Here is a 16,953-nt window from a genome sequence, read left to right on the forward strand (position 1 = left end):
GGATCGTGATAAGGTGTCCAGAATATGACATAACTGTTTACGTAACAGTGACAGGGGTTCCTCCTCTCCACTATCTGACAACGAAAATATGACTTTAGAACTACTACGGACGTTAACTGCACACGTTTCACCCATCCTCGTCCAGTCGTTCTACACTTGCCCGTTATGGAGAAAACGCACCGGGGGCCTGCTGAATATCGCGCTCACTGCCGTTTGATCCAGATCCCATGAAAAACCAGTATCTCGTTTTCTCATCATAGAAAGGGAGATAGTTTAACACCCTCCCATGTCAATGCTGTTCTCCATCAATCCCGGTAGAACGTAATTCTTTTACGCAGTCTACAAAACGTTTGACTTGATGATTAGAGAAGGAGTTCCTTTTCCACATGAGTACCAGAACTCTGGATGTTCCTCCGTCGCAGTAACGTGACTGTCCATTATGTTATCTGTGACCGAACGGAACCAATCCCCCGGTCACCTATATTCCGTGGCGCGCGCCATCGTACCTCTAGTATGGTGGGAGAGGAGAAGATCCCACATTTCCCACCACTGTTAAATTGATATCCTGTCTCTAACAGTACTTGAGAGAGTAAGCCTTAGACACGGACTCGTCACAGAATTCTCGGATTCCACATTCCAGTTTCTCAGGTTTATGGACCGCCACCTTATTCGTCTGGACATACAACGAGAGACCCATTCAAAAGAAACAATGAGGACAATACAGCTCCTCACGTCATACACAAGAGAGTCGCAGCTGCGATCGAACCGGGCTAGCGTCTGGCCATACAGTGACGCAGAAGAAAAACGGAGAATTTCCTATCTGTAGCGACTACGTCAAAATGAACTACAGATTGTGAGCACATACCCAACTTCAAAACAGGGAGACTGCCGTTAAAGGCCTACTCTGGAACCTATGACGGAAGTGGCCGTCTAGAATATCGACCATATTTCCTCAGATTTAACACCTGCCCTCACTTCTGAGAGATTCGCCTGGCTCCAGTGTCCTGTTTGTGATTGCTTTATCTGATCACCAGTCATTGCCGTCATGTGTCTGAAGTGTCAAGAACCATATGCCAGTCAATAGCGGCCCTTCCCAGATAGGCATAAGCGTCGTCAGCAGACGATGAACCTCGACCCATTGCAGATTCCACGCGGGTCATCCACAACGTATGCTCATTACTGTTACAGATCTGTTTCTGTCCCGGAGACGGGAGAAGGAAAGCTGGGAGTCAGACAGCCTGTGCAAAGGCGTGGGGTTCCCAGATACTTTGGTGTTGCCAGTCTCCTACTCAAGGAGCTACGGCTCTGACCGAGACCCAAGTGACTCGTCAGCCCTTCTACTCTCAGTGTAACGAATAAAACTCTGTCATTTCAAATCTGGCAAATTGTTTGTTTTGATGAGTAATGTAGCCTACTGCTCGTGTGTTTGCAGTCTGTACGCGTTTTACGGCGTCGCGCGGAAATGTTTATCTATCAGTATGACGATGTAAGTTGAATATTTGTATCAATAGAAGGATACCACTTCTCAAATGAGTGCATAAAATATCGGGGATAATGCAATGACAACACAAAATAGGTCATTAACAACAACTTTTAAAAATTAGATTAACATATATTCGAGTGAAACCATCTTTACCCTTACTAATTAAATAGGATGACAGCGGGCGTGAAGAATCCACTGGCACTAGGGAGTAAAGCTTGGGTTAAACTCAATTAAGACCAATAATGAGAGGTTGTGAAACTACCAACTCATAATAGTTATCAGAAGACTCTCTTAGTGCAAATGGCAATTGATCAGCAATGTGAATATCGACTTTTCCATTGTCACCTGAATCTTTATCGCTGACACTAACCACTGCTATCACCGTGTCTACTGCTATATCCTCCTTGACTGGACTTTGAAAGGATTTGATCGATAATTCGGGATGATTATCATTCATATCTGTCACTAAGATAGTTAGTTTGCAATGTCCAGACAAAAAATGTGTTCCTTTGTCCGCTGCTATAACCTCCATATCATATATCCTAAAATCTTCATAATTTATCATGTCCTTTACTGTTATTTCACCGGTGTTAGGGTTTAAACTGAACGTTTCTTGCGTTTTCTCTGATGTATAAAGACTATATGAATATACTATTTCCGAATTTGAACCCTCGTCCAAATCAGTTGCATTCAGTTTCACTACTAAACGTCCAATTGGAGAATTCTCCATTATATCTATGTTGTAGCTGTCCTTATCAAATTTAGGGGCGTTGTCATTGGTATCCAGGACACGGACAATGATATTCGCTGTGCCTGTGCGTGAAGGGACTCCTCCATCTACAGCGGTGAGTATTAGATTATGAACCGACTGCTCCTCTCTGTCTAAAGCCTTGTTCAGAATCAAATCAGTAAATTTAGACCCATCTCTTCCCGTCTGGATTTCTATATTGAAGTGCTCACTTTCACTCAGATAGTATGTTTTAATTGAATTCGTACCAATATCTGGGTCCACTGCATTGTTCAATGAGAACCTTTCGCCCGCAGGAGTAGACTCCGCTATATCCAAGTGCATTGTGTCTCTTCGAAAATGAGGCGCATTGTCGTTAATGTCCAGTATTTCCAATTCAATGTTGAACATTCTTACTGGATTTTCAATTGTTGCATCCAATTTGAGAAAGCATGTTGTTTTTGATATGCAAAGATATTCTCTGTCTATTTTTTCAACAATGTACAGCTCTCCTGTTTCTTTGTTCACATCCAAGTATTTCTTATTGGCAATGACATCTAACCGCATTTTTCGTCTACTTAGTTCCTGCACGTCTAGTCCCAGATCAGCAGCTAAATTGGCGACAACAGAGCCTTCCTTTAATTCCTCCGGAATAGAATAGTGAGTAACCGCATGCACCGTGTTCAGGGCGGAAGAGAAAAGAAGAAAGACCGAGACGTACCTTCCCCAGTGCTGTGCGCTTCTGTGCGCCTCCATTGTTATATTTTTATGTCCTGGTTACTGAACAGTCAGGTCAAACACAACATGAACAAGGAGAATACAAATATTTACAAGAGAATAGCTCAACTCCTTTAGCGTTTATGTCGAGCCGAGCAGAATAATGTCCTGTTTGATGGTTTCAGCACCGGGAGCTGTCCATTACGTTGGTACACTGCCTTAATAACTATGACGAGCTGTCATGGCGATTATTGCATCACAAGCGAGTGTGTTAAACTGGTGAACAGCGACGCTTTGTGCATATAACAAGCTTGCACATCTGTTCTCCCTTCTACTTTGTTGGACTATGTCTGACTATTATATCTACAGTCATTCTAGATAGATGTATGCAAATGTGTGAAGCATAATTACCTAAAAGACCAAGGTAGTCGATATGTGATCCCCGTTTTTTGCCAGATATTTCTATTGTAAAACTTGTTATAGACCAACATGATGTTGATTAGTTGTTTTTTCAAGACCCAACAAGTGTTTTCTCTTGAATATCAACACATGTATAGACATTTACGCACTACGTGAATAGGTGAAGTCATACATGGACAACAGACTACAGTAAAATAGTTTTCTGATCAGAAATTAAGAGTTTATTCTTACCTGCAGAGTAGAGGCCGCTGAGTCGCTGGTCTCTGTCAGGCCCGTGCTCCTTGGTAGACTGGACACGATGTATCTGGAACCCGCCTTTGGCACAGGCTGTCTGACTACCAGCTTTCCTTTCCTCGTCTCCGCTAGAAACAGACTGTACCAGTAGGCATCGTTGGAGACCAGGGTGGAATCGCGATGGTTGAGTTTCTCTCACTGATCACGCTATGTTCCTACTGGAGGAGCCCCCGCTTTACTGGGCATTGGTTTTCTTGACACTTCAGCACACAGGTGACCAATATGGTGATCAATAACAGAAAGGACACGGAGCCCAGGCCGATCACCAAATACAGGTTTAAATCTGAAAATATGTCATTATTCTGAGGCACTTCCGTCATGTCAGAGTAGGCTTTAACGCAGTCTCCACTGTTGAAGAGCTTTATGGTAACTGTTAGCAGAGAGAGCAGGATCCCGTTGTCCTTTGGCGATGACAACCAGCCGTTGATGACGCGGATCTCTGTAACTGAACATTCTCATTGTCCGAATCTCTCCGTTGTATTTGGGTCCAGACTGAATAAGGTGGCGTCAGTAACCTGTAGAAACTGGTATGTAATCCGAGATTCTGGACCGAGTCCGTCTGTCATGGCTACTGACCTTGGAGACCAGGGATCCTTTATCGGTGGGATCTGGGATCTTCTCTCCACACCGGAGCCGTGCGCGCCGCCACGGAGACACTATGACCGGGGTGTTGTCGTTCTGGTCCACAATAATGATGTGGACAGTTACGTTACTGCTGAGCGGAGGAACACCAGAGTCTCTGCCTCCCATGTGGAAAAGGAACCCTTCACTATCTCATAGTAAACGTCTTTACGTGCGTTAAAATTACAGTTCTCCGGAATTGACTGTTGGAGAACAGCATTGGACATAGAGCACGTGTGCTGTCACTATCTCCTTCTCTACTATTGAATGAATAAACTAATATTGGTTTTTCGATGGAGGGTCTGGATCAAACGCAAGTGAGGGGAACTTAGGCAAGCCCCAGGTTGGCACGTTATATTTCTCCATAACGGAAAGTGTAACGAGACGGGACTGAGGAAGTTGTCGTTTAAACCGTCTATAGTTTCTAAAGTCATTAGTTTCTTGTCAATAGTGGAGGCGATCCCCTGGTCTGTAACCGTAAAATGATGTTCTATATTCTGGGACCTTCTCACGATCCCAGAGGTTGTGACACTAACCAACTCATAATAGTTATCAGAAGACTCTCTTTAGTGCAAAGGTAATGTATCGGCAATACGAATATCAACTATCCCATTGTCACCTGAATCTTTATCGCTGACACTGACCACTGCTATCACCGTGTCTACTGCTATAACCTCCTTGACTGGACTTTGAAATGATTTGATTGATATTTCGGGATGATTATCATTCATATCCGTAACTAAAATGGTTAATTTACACTGACCTGTCAATGAATTGGACCCCTTATCCGTTGCAATTACTTCCATATCATAGATCCTGAAATCCTCGTAATTGATCATTTCCTTTACCGTGATCTCACCGTTATTAGGGTTTAAATGGAACGTTTGTTGTGTTTTCTCTGATGTATACAGGCTATAAGAATATACTATTTCCGAATTGGTACCCTCATCTAAGTCTGTTGCATTCAATTTAACAACAAGGCTTCCAATTGGAGAGTTTTCCATTATATCGATTTTGTAGTTTTCTTTGTCAAATTTAGGGGCGTTGTCATTCGTATCTAAAACGCGAACAACTATGCTGGCTGTCCCGGAGCGCGCAGGGACTCCGCCATCTACAGCGGTGAGTATTAGATTATGAACCGCCTGCTGCTCTCGGTCTAACACCCTTTTCAATATCAAATCAGCAAATTTTGACCCGTCTCTTCCTGTCTGAATTTCGATGGTAAAGTGCTCATTTTCGCTCAATAGGTATGTTTTCACTGAGTTCGAACCAACGTCAGGATCCACTGCATTGTTAACAGAAAACCGTTCACCACCCTGTGTTGCTTCTGAAATATCCAAGTTAATGGTGTCCCTTCGGAAATGGGGGGCGTTGTCATTGATGTCCGTTATCTCTATTTCGATGTAAAAGATCCGTTGTGGATTTTCAATAATAGCTTCCATTTTAAGAAAACAGGATGTCTTAGCAGGGCAAAGGTATTCCCTGTCCATCTTCTCTACAATGTACAGCTCCCCCGTTTCTTTGTTCACATCAAGATATTTTTTACTCGAGATAATGTCTAACCTCATCTTACGTCTACTCAGTGTTTTCACATCCAAACCTAAATCAGCTGCAAGATTAGCCACAACGGAGCTCTCCTCCATTTCTTCAGGAATAGAATAGTGAGTAACCGCATACGCCGTGTTCAGGGCGGCAGAGAAAATAAGAACGACCGAGACGTACCTTCTCCAGTGCTGTGCGCTGATACGTGCCTCCATTGTTGTCTTTGTGAGGTTTGTTGACAAAGCAGTCAGGTCAAACAAAATGTGATACAACGGAATAAGATCTTTAAAACAGCATAGCACAATTCCTTTGGTGTTTAAGGGCGACCAGGGCAGAAAAATCTCMTTTTTGACGGATTCAGCACTGGGAGCTGTTCACCAGGTTTGTACACTGCCTTCTTTATGACGAACTGTCATGGTGACTATTGCGTCGCTAAAATAGTGTGTTTAGCTGGTAAACAGCGACACTTTGTGCATAAAACAAGGTTGTACATCTGACTAAAACAACATACAAGGACGCACACGTGTGGAGCATTGTTGCCTGCAAGATCTTGATGGACCTTAAGAATACAGCAAGACCAAGGAAGCCTTTATGTGATTTATTTGATTTTGCCACATGTATTTATCTATTAAAGGTTTTCGTAGACCTATGGTATAGAGATTGAGTATTATTTTATAAGCACTGAAGTGTAGTATCTGGGATCTACATCTGTTTATATTAGTTACTATGCTGTTACTAAGCGGTGATGTATTACGACAGTGTTACGTTACTACACCTAATAGGAAATGCACATGCGCACTATTGTGCCCGGGACTGTAGAGCACGAGAGGTTTTGACTAAACGAAAACTAACTGGTCATTTCTCCACAACACAATATTACATGAAGTATCTTCCATTTAATAATAAAATACATGTATGGACGTTTAAGCACAAGGTGTATTTGTAAAGAGTCATACACGGACAACAGACTACAGTAAAACAACTGTTTAAATATCTGAAATGAAGAGTTTATTATTACCTGCAGAGTAGAGGCCGCTGAGTCGCTGGTCTCTGTCAGGCCCGTGCTCCTTGGTARACTGGACACAATGTATCTGGAGCCCGCCTTCGGCACAGGCTGTCTGACTACCAGCTTTCCCTTCCTCGTCTCCGCTAGAAACAGACTGTACCAGTAGGCATCGTTGGAGACCAGGGTGGAATCTGCGATGGTCGAGTTCCTCTCGCTGATCACGCTGTTCCTACTGGAGGGCCGCTTTACTGGGCATTGGTTTCTGACACTTCAGCACACAGGTGACCAATATGGTGATCAATAACAGAAAGGACACTGAGCCCAGGCCGATCACCAAATACAGGTTTAAATCTGAAAATATGTCATATTCTAGAGGCACTTCCGTCATGTCAGAGTAGGCTTTAACGGCAGTCTCCACTGTTGAGAGCTTTATGTAACTGTAGCAGAGAGAGCAGGATCCCGTTGTCCTTGGCGATGACAACCAGCCGTTGATGACGCGGATCTCTGTAACTGAACATTCTCATTGTCCGAATCTCTCCGTTGTATTGGTCCAGACTGAATAAGGTGGCGTCAGTAACCTGTAGAAACTGGTATGTAATCCGAGAGTTCTGGACCGAGTCCTGTCTATGGCTATCACCTTGGAGACCAGGGATCCTTTATCGGTGGATCTGGGGATCTTCTCCTCCACCACGGACCGTGCGCGCGCCACGGAGACACTATGACCGGGGGTTGTCGTTCTGGTCCACAATAATGATGTGGACAGTCACGTTACTGCTGAGCGGGAGGAACACCAGAGTCTCTGGCCTCGATGTGGAAAAGGAACTCCTTCTCTATCTCATAGTAAACGTCTTTAGTGCGTAAAGATTACCGTTCTCCGGATTGATGGAGAACAGCATTGACATGAGGGTGTTCACTATCTCCTTCTCTATGATGAAATAAAACTAATACTGGTTTTCATGGAGGTCTGGATCAAACGCAGTGAGGGAACTTAGCAAGGCCCCAGGTGCGTTATTCTCCATAACGGGAATAGTGTAGAACGACTGAGGGAAGAGTGGCCCGTTATCATTGACATCCAATAGATGTAAAGTTATCGTTTCATTATCAGACAAGGGGGGCGATCCTCCATCGGTCACAACGAGTGTGATGTCATATTCTGGCACTTGCTCACGGTCTAATGGCTCTGAGACTTTGAGCTCATAAAGGACGTCAGAGGACTTGTTCAAAACAAATGGCAGGTTTTGGTTTATAGACAGGCTCACTTTGCCATTGTCACCTGTGTCCCTATCGCTTATACCTACGATAGCTATGACTGTCCCCACGGGAATATTCTCATTAACTGTGCTCTTATAAGATTTAACGGTGATATCGGGATAGTTGTCGTTCATATCTGTAACGCGCACCACAACTTTACACTGCCCCAATAGGGGATGCTGTCCTTTGTCCTTAGCCTCAACATGCATCTCGTAAAACGTCATGTCTTCATAATCAATAGTGCCCTTCACTGTTATCTCTCCTGTGTTTGGATTTAGTGCAAAGACGTCTTGTGTTTTCTCTGATGTGTAAAGTGTGAATGAATACTTGATTTCTGCATTTGGGCCCTCATCTAAATCTGTGGCGTTAAGCTTCATTACTAGCGTTCCAATCGGGGAGTTCTCTGTCATATTAACGGAATAAACCGGGTGGTCGAATCGAGGGGCGTTGTCGTTTGTATCTAGCACCCTAACAATGATATTAGCTGTACCGGAGCGCGCGGGGACCCCGCCATCTACAGCGGTCAATATTAGATGATGAACGGCGTGCTCCTCTCGGTCTAAAGCCTTTGTCAAAACCATGTCAACGTATTTAGTACCATCACTSCCAGTCTGAATTTCGATTGTGAAATGTTCGCTTTCACTGAGTTTGTACRTTTTTACAGTGTTTATACCACCATCTGGGTCCACGGCATTTGGTAAGGAGAATCTCTCACCCGGGGTAGCCGATTCTGAAACATCAAGCTCTACCCTGTCTCTACGAAAATGAGGAGCATTATCATTGATATCTTTGATTTCTAACTCGATGTTGAAAATGCGCAAGGGACTTTCAATGATAACGTCTAGTTTAACAAAACATGTTGTTGCGGTTTTCGATGGGCAGAGGTATTCTCTGTCCATCTTTTCAACAATGTAGAGCTCCCCTGTCTTTTTGTTGACATCCAGATATTTATTGCTTTCTTGGAACATTTCAAGTTTTACCTCGCGGTGAGCCAGAACTCCAACCTCCAGACCCAAATCTGCGGCTAAATTGGCCACGACGGACCCCCTCTCCATCTCCTCGGGTATGGAGTACCGAGTCACGGACAAAGTGCTGCTCCATAACGTACAAAAAACAAAGACAGCCGAGAAACACCTTTTTTCCCGACGCATCCTGAACGTTGAATTCCAGCCAGAAATAGACTCCTTATACACTCGGCTGCTATTACACTCGGATGCTATGAGTGTACAAAAATCCTGTGTAGCAGCCAGTTGTTCAGAGCATTGTCGTTGTTATAAAATAAAGAGGCATATTTGTTTCAGCTGAAACAGGTCTGTTCTGCAGCAGGGCTGGACGAGAATGTCATGGCTCCCTCTGAACAGAGCTGAGACATTTACTGGTGAACAGTGACACCGCGTGGTTAACGCAGGAGGAGAGTCAGGCTGGGAGAGAGGCCACACTGGTTGATGTGATTCTGCTAAGTTGCTGATTGCTAAGTATGCGATTGATATTCACATTACTAAGTATGAAGGGCATGTACACAAATGGGCTAGCAGTGAATCAAATGTAGCGCCAAATCCAACKTTTCGAATTCTCTGACCTCTACTCAATGATTATGACATCACCCGCGAAAAAAATGAATAAAATACAGTTTTGCTGTCTAGTAACCGAACTTGACACAACAATAGACCGTTGGCAGGGATTTCAGGACCTCGCCAGTGGACAGCGCCTGCATATCACTCTAACCAAGCGTCTTTATTAATTTCAATCTAAACGTTTAGAAGGCCAAATATAGCAGGCCTGAATGGTTGAAAAACACTAAAATTACTAACAGTTTATTTGAACATACAATGAATGAATAGTCTTGACTGTAATGTCGTGTATGCAGCTGTCTCTTACATTCCTAACTGCCTCTGTATACCCTATGAAAGTCCCGCCTAATTCCCGGTGTAAATCCCATACTGTTTTTGAATAGGCTTCTAGTTTATATAATCAATTTCATGAAGACGTGGTCATCTAAGATATATGTAAAATTAAATTAGTATTCATGGATTAATTTACTTCTACCCGATGCCTTTGATGAAGGTTTTCGATTGCAAAACATTTTCGTAATAGAAAACCTTCATAAAAAGGCATTGGGTAAAGGTAAATTAATCCGCGAATAGGAATATCATTTGACATACTGTTTATCTTAAATGACCTACTGCCATAATGCAGTTTCTCTGGACCCCTGCAAGGTTGGTGTTCGTCCCCCCCTCTCCCGCTCCCCACCTTAATAGAGAAATCGAATGTGACAGCCAGACAGCCACTCACAAAGTAGAGACCATAACGATCGCTGTCCATGGTGCTGAAAGGCTGCTGCATGTCTATACGGCTCCATGCCTATCGAATCGATGTTGGCTTTCTTTGATGCCAGGTTGTGTATATCTTTGCTTTTGCTAATGTATACATTTTTAGTGGTAGGTCTATTTGGTCGTCATTTTCTCATGTTAAGCCTAACATTTCACGAAGCTTTACAAGGTGTTGCAATGCTGCCATTTAGACTGCTGGCTAGTGGCAATCATGTAATTACTTGTTCAGTAATTAAAGTTGGAAATTCAAACATTGCAGATTGTACGCGCTCTCTCCCAGCTTGGATACAAAGTTGTTGTGCGTAAAACCAGTCTATTAATACAAAATAACACAGTCAGTCCACCCTCCAAACACTAATTTAGTAGGGATTTTTTCATTATGCAGTGTACTATTTATATATACAGTATATCACAAAAGTGAGTACACCCCTCACATTTTTGTAAATATTTGAGTATATCTTTTCATGTGACAACACTGCAGAAATTACACTTTGCTACAATGTAAAGTAGTGAGTGTACAGCTTGTATAACAGTGTAAATTTGCTGTCCCCTCAAAATAACTCAACACACAGCCATTAATGTCTAAACCGCTGGCAACAAAAGTGAGTACACCCCTAAGTGAAAATGTCCAAATTGGTCCCAATTAGCCATTTTCCCTCCCCGGTGTCATGTGACTCGTTAGTGTTACAAGGTCTCAGGTGTGAATGGGGAGCAGGTGTGTTAAATTTGGTGTCATCGCTCTCACACTCCCTCATACTGACTGGTCACTGGAAGTTCAACATGGCACCTCATGGCAAAGAACTCTCTGAGGATCTGAAAAAAAGAATTGTTGCTCTACATAAAGATGGCCTGGGCTATAAGAAGATTGCCAAGACCCTGAAACTGAGCTGCAGCACGGTGGCCAAGACCATACAGCGGTTTAACTGGACAGGTTCCACTCAGAACAGGCCTCGCCATGGTCGACCAAAGAAGTTGAGTGCACGTGCTCAGCGTCATATCCAGAGGTTGTCTTTGGGAAATAGACGTATGAGTGCTGCCAGCATTGCTGCAGAGGTTGAAGGGGTGGGGGGTCAGCCTGTCAGTGCTCAGACCATACGCCGTACACTGCATCAAATTGGTCTGCATGGCTGTCGTCCCAGAAGGAAGCCTCTTCTAAAGATGATGCACAAGAAAGCCTGCAAACAGTTTGCTGAAGACAAGCAGACTAAGGACATGGATTACTGGAACCATGTCATGTGGTCTGATGAGACCAAGATAAACTTATTTGGTTCAGATGGTGTCAAGCGTGTGTGGTGGCAACCAGGTGAGGAGTACAAAGACAAGTGTGTCTTGCCTACAGTCAAGCACTACAGAGTGTCATGGTCTGGGGCTGCATGAGTGCTGCCGGCACTGGGGAGCTACAGTTCATTGAGGGAACCATGAATGCCAACATGTACTGTGACATACTGAAGCAGAGCATGATCCCCTCCCTTCGGAGACTGGGCCGCAGGGCAGTATTCCAACATGATAACGACCTCAAACCCACCTCCAAGACGACCACTACCTTGCTAAAGAAGCTGAGGGTAAAGGTGATGGACTGGCCAAGCATGTCTCCAGACCTAAACCCTATTGAGCATCTGTGGGGCATCCTCAAACGGAAGGTAGAGGAGTGCAAGGTCTCTAACATCCACCAGCTCCRTGATGTCGTCATGGAGGAGTGGAAGAGGACTCCAGTGGCAACCTGTGAAGCTCTGGTGAACTCCATGCCCAAGAGGGTTAAGGCAGTGCTGGAAAATGATGGTGGCCACACAAAATATTGACACTTTAGGCCCAATTTGGACATTTTCACTTAGGGGTGTATTCACTTTTGTTGCCAGCGGTTTAGACATTAATGGCTGTGTGTTGAGTTATTGAGGGGACAGCAAATGTACACTGTTATACAAGCTGTACACTCACTACTTTACATTGTAGCAAAGTGTCATTTCTGCAGTGTTGTCACATGAAAAGATATACTCAAATATTTACAAAAATGTGAGGGGTGTACTCACTTTTGTGATATACTGTATATTTTTTAACCGTATTTAGTTGCTATTTAGTTGCTATTTATAAACTGTTAATTCACATTACATATCAAACAGCCTAACAATGAGGGAAAAAGTAGTCGGCTTGAGACTAAATTCAGAGTACTCAGCGAGTTCTGTCTGACTAATAGCCTACACAAATGAGATGCAATATTCAAGGTACATTTCATTAAATCAAATTAAATCCAATACAGACATTTTCCCGTGACGCAAAAGGCATCATATGGGGAGGATTTCTGTATTTTCAAAGTGACATATCTTGAAAACTTGATCGCTGACAAGYAAAACGTTTTTAGGGATTACGTCAACAATGGACTAATGAGAACAAAAACCAACGGGTCGTTTTGGGGTGGAATTTTGCATTAAGGAGAACGAGAGGCTCAATTAAAGATGTTGTAGAACTGCTGCATTTGATCCACCGTTCCGTTCTGCCCCGTTTCCCTGATGTTTTTATGATATTCAAGCTGTTTTTACCATACCTGTAAATGTCGCTTCATACAGAACTACCAAAGGAAGCATTAGGCTCTTTGGTCATATGTGCACTTTTGAACACCTGAGAAAGCTCGACTCATTGCACTGGAGCCGTCGTCGACTTGACCACGGCACATGTTCACCGATATGCCCTTATACTTATACTTTTACATTTTTTTAAACTTGCACCAGGAAGTAGGCGGGACTTTGGTGTATTCTGTGTTCTTTTTTTTCATTACAGGTCACATGCTGATGAACCAGAGCTCACGCACGACCTCTACAGATGACCAGGAAGCCACTGATGAACCAGAGCCAACGTATGACCTCTACAGATGACCAGGAAGCCACTGATGAACCAGAGCCAACATATGACCTCTACAGATGACCAGGAAGCCACTGATGAACCAGAGCCCACGTATGACCTCTACAAATGACCAGGAAGCCACTTAATCCCCAAACTGATATCTCTTCTCTCAAACCAATACCAACACGTGTGTGCTAATATCAACTAAACTAGCGGTCATTTCTAAAACACAACTAAGTCTTATGTGCTTTCTTGTCTGCTTCTTCCATGCATGCTTTCTGAGTGTTAGTGCCCTTTTTTATGTGATCTATTCCATCATGTTGAAAGTGTAGCACGGTGAAATAGTTTTGTTAAGTGAGTACTTTACTTTACTTGTTTTGAAACGCAAAGAAGCTTTTCCATCTCTCTCCCTCTGTTTGTGGTGCCCCCTGTTTGTGGTGCCCCCTGTTTGTGGTGCCCCCCTGGTGCCCCCTGGTGGAGATCCAGCAGGCAGACTACATGTAGTACAGATCTACAGTAGATCTATACTAGGCCATGCCTGGTCACATCGGTCATGCACTGTGATAGGGTTGGTGTTTCATGCAGTTCTCTAAGGGTCTCCATTATCCCTGTACTATCTCATAATAATACATATCTAGGCCATGGTGTTCTGGACATGATTTTAATTAAGAGTGTTTATTCATTTACATTGACTTTATATAAGTCTTTTGCTTACCTGACTAATGTGTCCCTCTCTGTGTTTCATTGATCTAGCGAAAGGGAGAAGCCGACTTGGAGGAGAATGTATGGGATTAGAGAGGGAGGTAAGAAAGGTTGGGGAAGAGATGAGTATGGGGATAAGCCTGCAGAATAAGCCCCATGGGTCACAGAGCTGCATGGGGTACACMCATGGTCATCCCGTTCTCTAGTGATGAGACACGGAGGCTCCCTCTGAGGTTAGGATATAGAGCCTTTACTAGGCTTCAATAAGGTCAAAGGTCAGAGGCAGTGGGAGAAGGCTTATATGGGAGCACTGGCGTCTACACTGGATACTGAAGGGAAAGGGCATAACAGCCTCTATAGCAGGCTTCATCAACTAGATTCAGCCGCAGACCGAACATAATGACAAATCTTCCGACGGCAAATTGACCGCAGGAATCCCAAACAGATATAATATTTGACTAAAACATAATCATTTCAAACCTTGCTTTCATTTGTATACGATCACGTGTCTCTTATGCATGGGAGTAGTTGGGAACAGATATCTCAAATTAAAATCACTTGGAGATGATCTCCTTTCTTTTTTTACAGTCTTTTATGTCCAATAATAACAAATAAAAATAAGAAATATATATATTTTTTGCTCAGAAAACATGGAGGGGCAATTAAAACCACCAGTTTGGGAACCCTGCACTATAGTAATTATGGTGATGATATTAACCTTTTTGGTCAGGGATCCTATGGAACACAACACTGCTGCAGATAAATCCATGCCATGGAATGTACCAAACTCTATACCATGTTATAACATGCTATGGTTAATATTCATAGACACACCTTCATATTTTAGAGCATGGGAAAATGGTATGACTAAATTTTTAAGCCGATACAATAGCTCCACGTACTATATCACCTTTATTTAAGTGATGTTTAGGTGAACTAACGAACTCTAGCCCTGCTATACCGTCCCATGGCTCTCCTCCTCCCCAGGAAGAGAGAGGGTTACACTCCAGTTCGAGAAGCGTCTTGCCTCCATGGAGACCGTTTCCTTATTAACAGAATTATTTTCAATCTGAGGCATGCGCCGACCTAATTACCCCCGTGAATCCGGCCGATAGACTCCTCATCTGTTGACATTCGGAACTCATTCCCCGGGATATTAAAAGGAAAAGGGCATGGAGAGAGTGGGCAGAAGGTTCGGCATATCGCGTCCAGGTGTGGCATTTGGAACGGAAGCTCCTAGCCCGCGGCTTGTGTCCAAGTCCCACCGTCTTTAATTAAATTATATTTCGAGGAGAGATTCTGTTTGTTCAGTTAATGAACCTCGACTATTCTCTACGGGCGAATGGAAATGCGAGCAGCCTAATTAGCATATGTTAGCATTTGACTATGTTTATTCCTTGCCACGGAAAACAGCTTGCCGTGGCAGAAAGCCTGCCCCGGAGTTAGTGTGCCGTGGAACTTTTTTACCCTAAAACAATTTCCCGAACTTTAAAGTGGATGTGTGACTCAAGCTGATTAAACATTGAATACGTGTCTCACTCAATTTAATACAGCCTTAGAATTAAACCTTTACTGCCTCTAGGCCTGTTTGGGGAAAGCTGGTGATGACAAGAGAATGCGTAATAGGCTCCATAATATAAGAAAGAAAACCACATATGAGAAAAAATACTTTATTCTCAGAAATGTATATACAGTATATGTGTTGGGTAGTTGACTGTTTAAGTCTTTGTGGATCACCTGCATCACAATTGCAGTTTGAATCTACAAGTAGGCTATATTCATATATATTCACACAAGATCTGCTTGACAGACCCACACATTTTCAAACGTTTCAGGTGAATGAATGCAACCTGGTTATTTGTATTTATTTTCCTTTTCTTAAACATTCAAAAATAGAATTCATATTTAGAACAATGTGCAAAGCGTTGTCCAATCTTAGGCTATTTGGATGTTTCTCGTCAAACTGTTGATCCACGCTGATTGTCAAAATAATAATGCTAATAATACTAATAATGATGATTTATCATACTGGGCTAAAGGTAGCCTAGCAGTTAAGAGCATTGGGCCAGTAACCGAAATGTCACCGGTTCAAATCCCCAAGCCGACTAGGTGAAAAATCTGCCGATGTTCCATTGAGCAAGGCACTTAACCCTAATTGCTCCTTTAAAATCGCTTTGGATAAGAGCGTCTGGTAAACGACTCAAATCCATTGAAAAACAGACTGTGGAAAACATGTGGTAGTGTTGTGTCAAAAATAGCAATGGCCAACAGTGGCAGATATAAAAACGAGATCACTCTTCTTAGATCCATCTCCTCAACATTAGTCCATCTCCCTCTTTCCTTTATTATCGAGGTTGAAAGTTAATTCATTCATTCCGGGCATTTGTACACTTATTTAATTCATTCATTTTCATTCAATCCTTAGTCTGTTTACTATGTTAGCAGACATAGGGCTCATTCATACCTCACTCACTCACTCATTTCCTCTCAGGATCCCATTATTAATCATTATACAGGTCATTGTTGATGACAGCTGCTGCGTCTGTCTGGGGCTCGTAGTTGTGGATGAAGCGTCTCTTCTTGCCAAAGGTAGAGAAGGAGTTGTGGACGTCCAGCTCACTGCGGTGGTGGGTGGCTGCTGGCCTCAGGGTGCACAGGGCCGACGGCGTGCCCGGGATGTACACGTTATGCTGGTAGTCTGGAGGTGGGTGGGGGTGAGGGTGTGGGGGGAGTGGAGGCTGCTGTGGTTGGGGCTGTTGCTGGGGTGGAGGGGTGCACAGAGGGGTCCAGGAGCGAGGAGGAGGCCCAGTGGCAGGAGGAGACATCTTGTAGTCTGTGGAAGTAGAGCGATTATGTCAATTAACATACTGCATGACTGAAATCAAGGTGAGACGGACATCACAAAACACACACACACATACGTCGTAGAAGTGGTACACCTATGTGCTCATTAGCCACCTGTTCATTGGCTGTTTTCTATTATCCAGGGAGAGGCATTAGGTAGGTGTGTGTGTGTGTGTGTGTG

At 43.4% G+C, this 16,953-nt stretch overlaps 2 pseudogenes; both read right to left on the reverse strand.

Annotated features, from left to right (window-relative positions):
• Positions 1-3,560: 3,560 nt before the first annotated feature.
• On the reverse strand, positions 3,561-6,201 carry LOC111965607 (protocadherin alpha-C2-like; annotated as a pseudogene).
• Positions 6,202-6,602: 401 nt separating this feature from the next.
• LOC111965477 (protocadherin alpha-C2-like) lies at positions 6,603-9,517 on the reverse strand (annotated as a pseudogene).
• Between the last annotated feature and the right edge of the window lie 7,436 nt (positions 9,518-16,953).

This window comes from Salvelinus sp. IW2-2015, linkage group LG6.2 (genome assembly GCF_002910315.2).
Source record: "Salvelinus sp. IW2-2015 linkage group LG6.2, ASM291031v2, whole genome shotgun sequence".
In the NCBI taxonomy this organism is placed as follows: Eukaryota; Metazoa; Chordata; class Actinopteri; order Salmoniformes; family Salmonidae; genus Salvelinus; species Salvelinus sp. IW2-2015.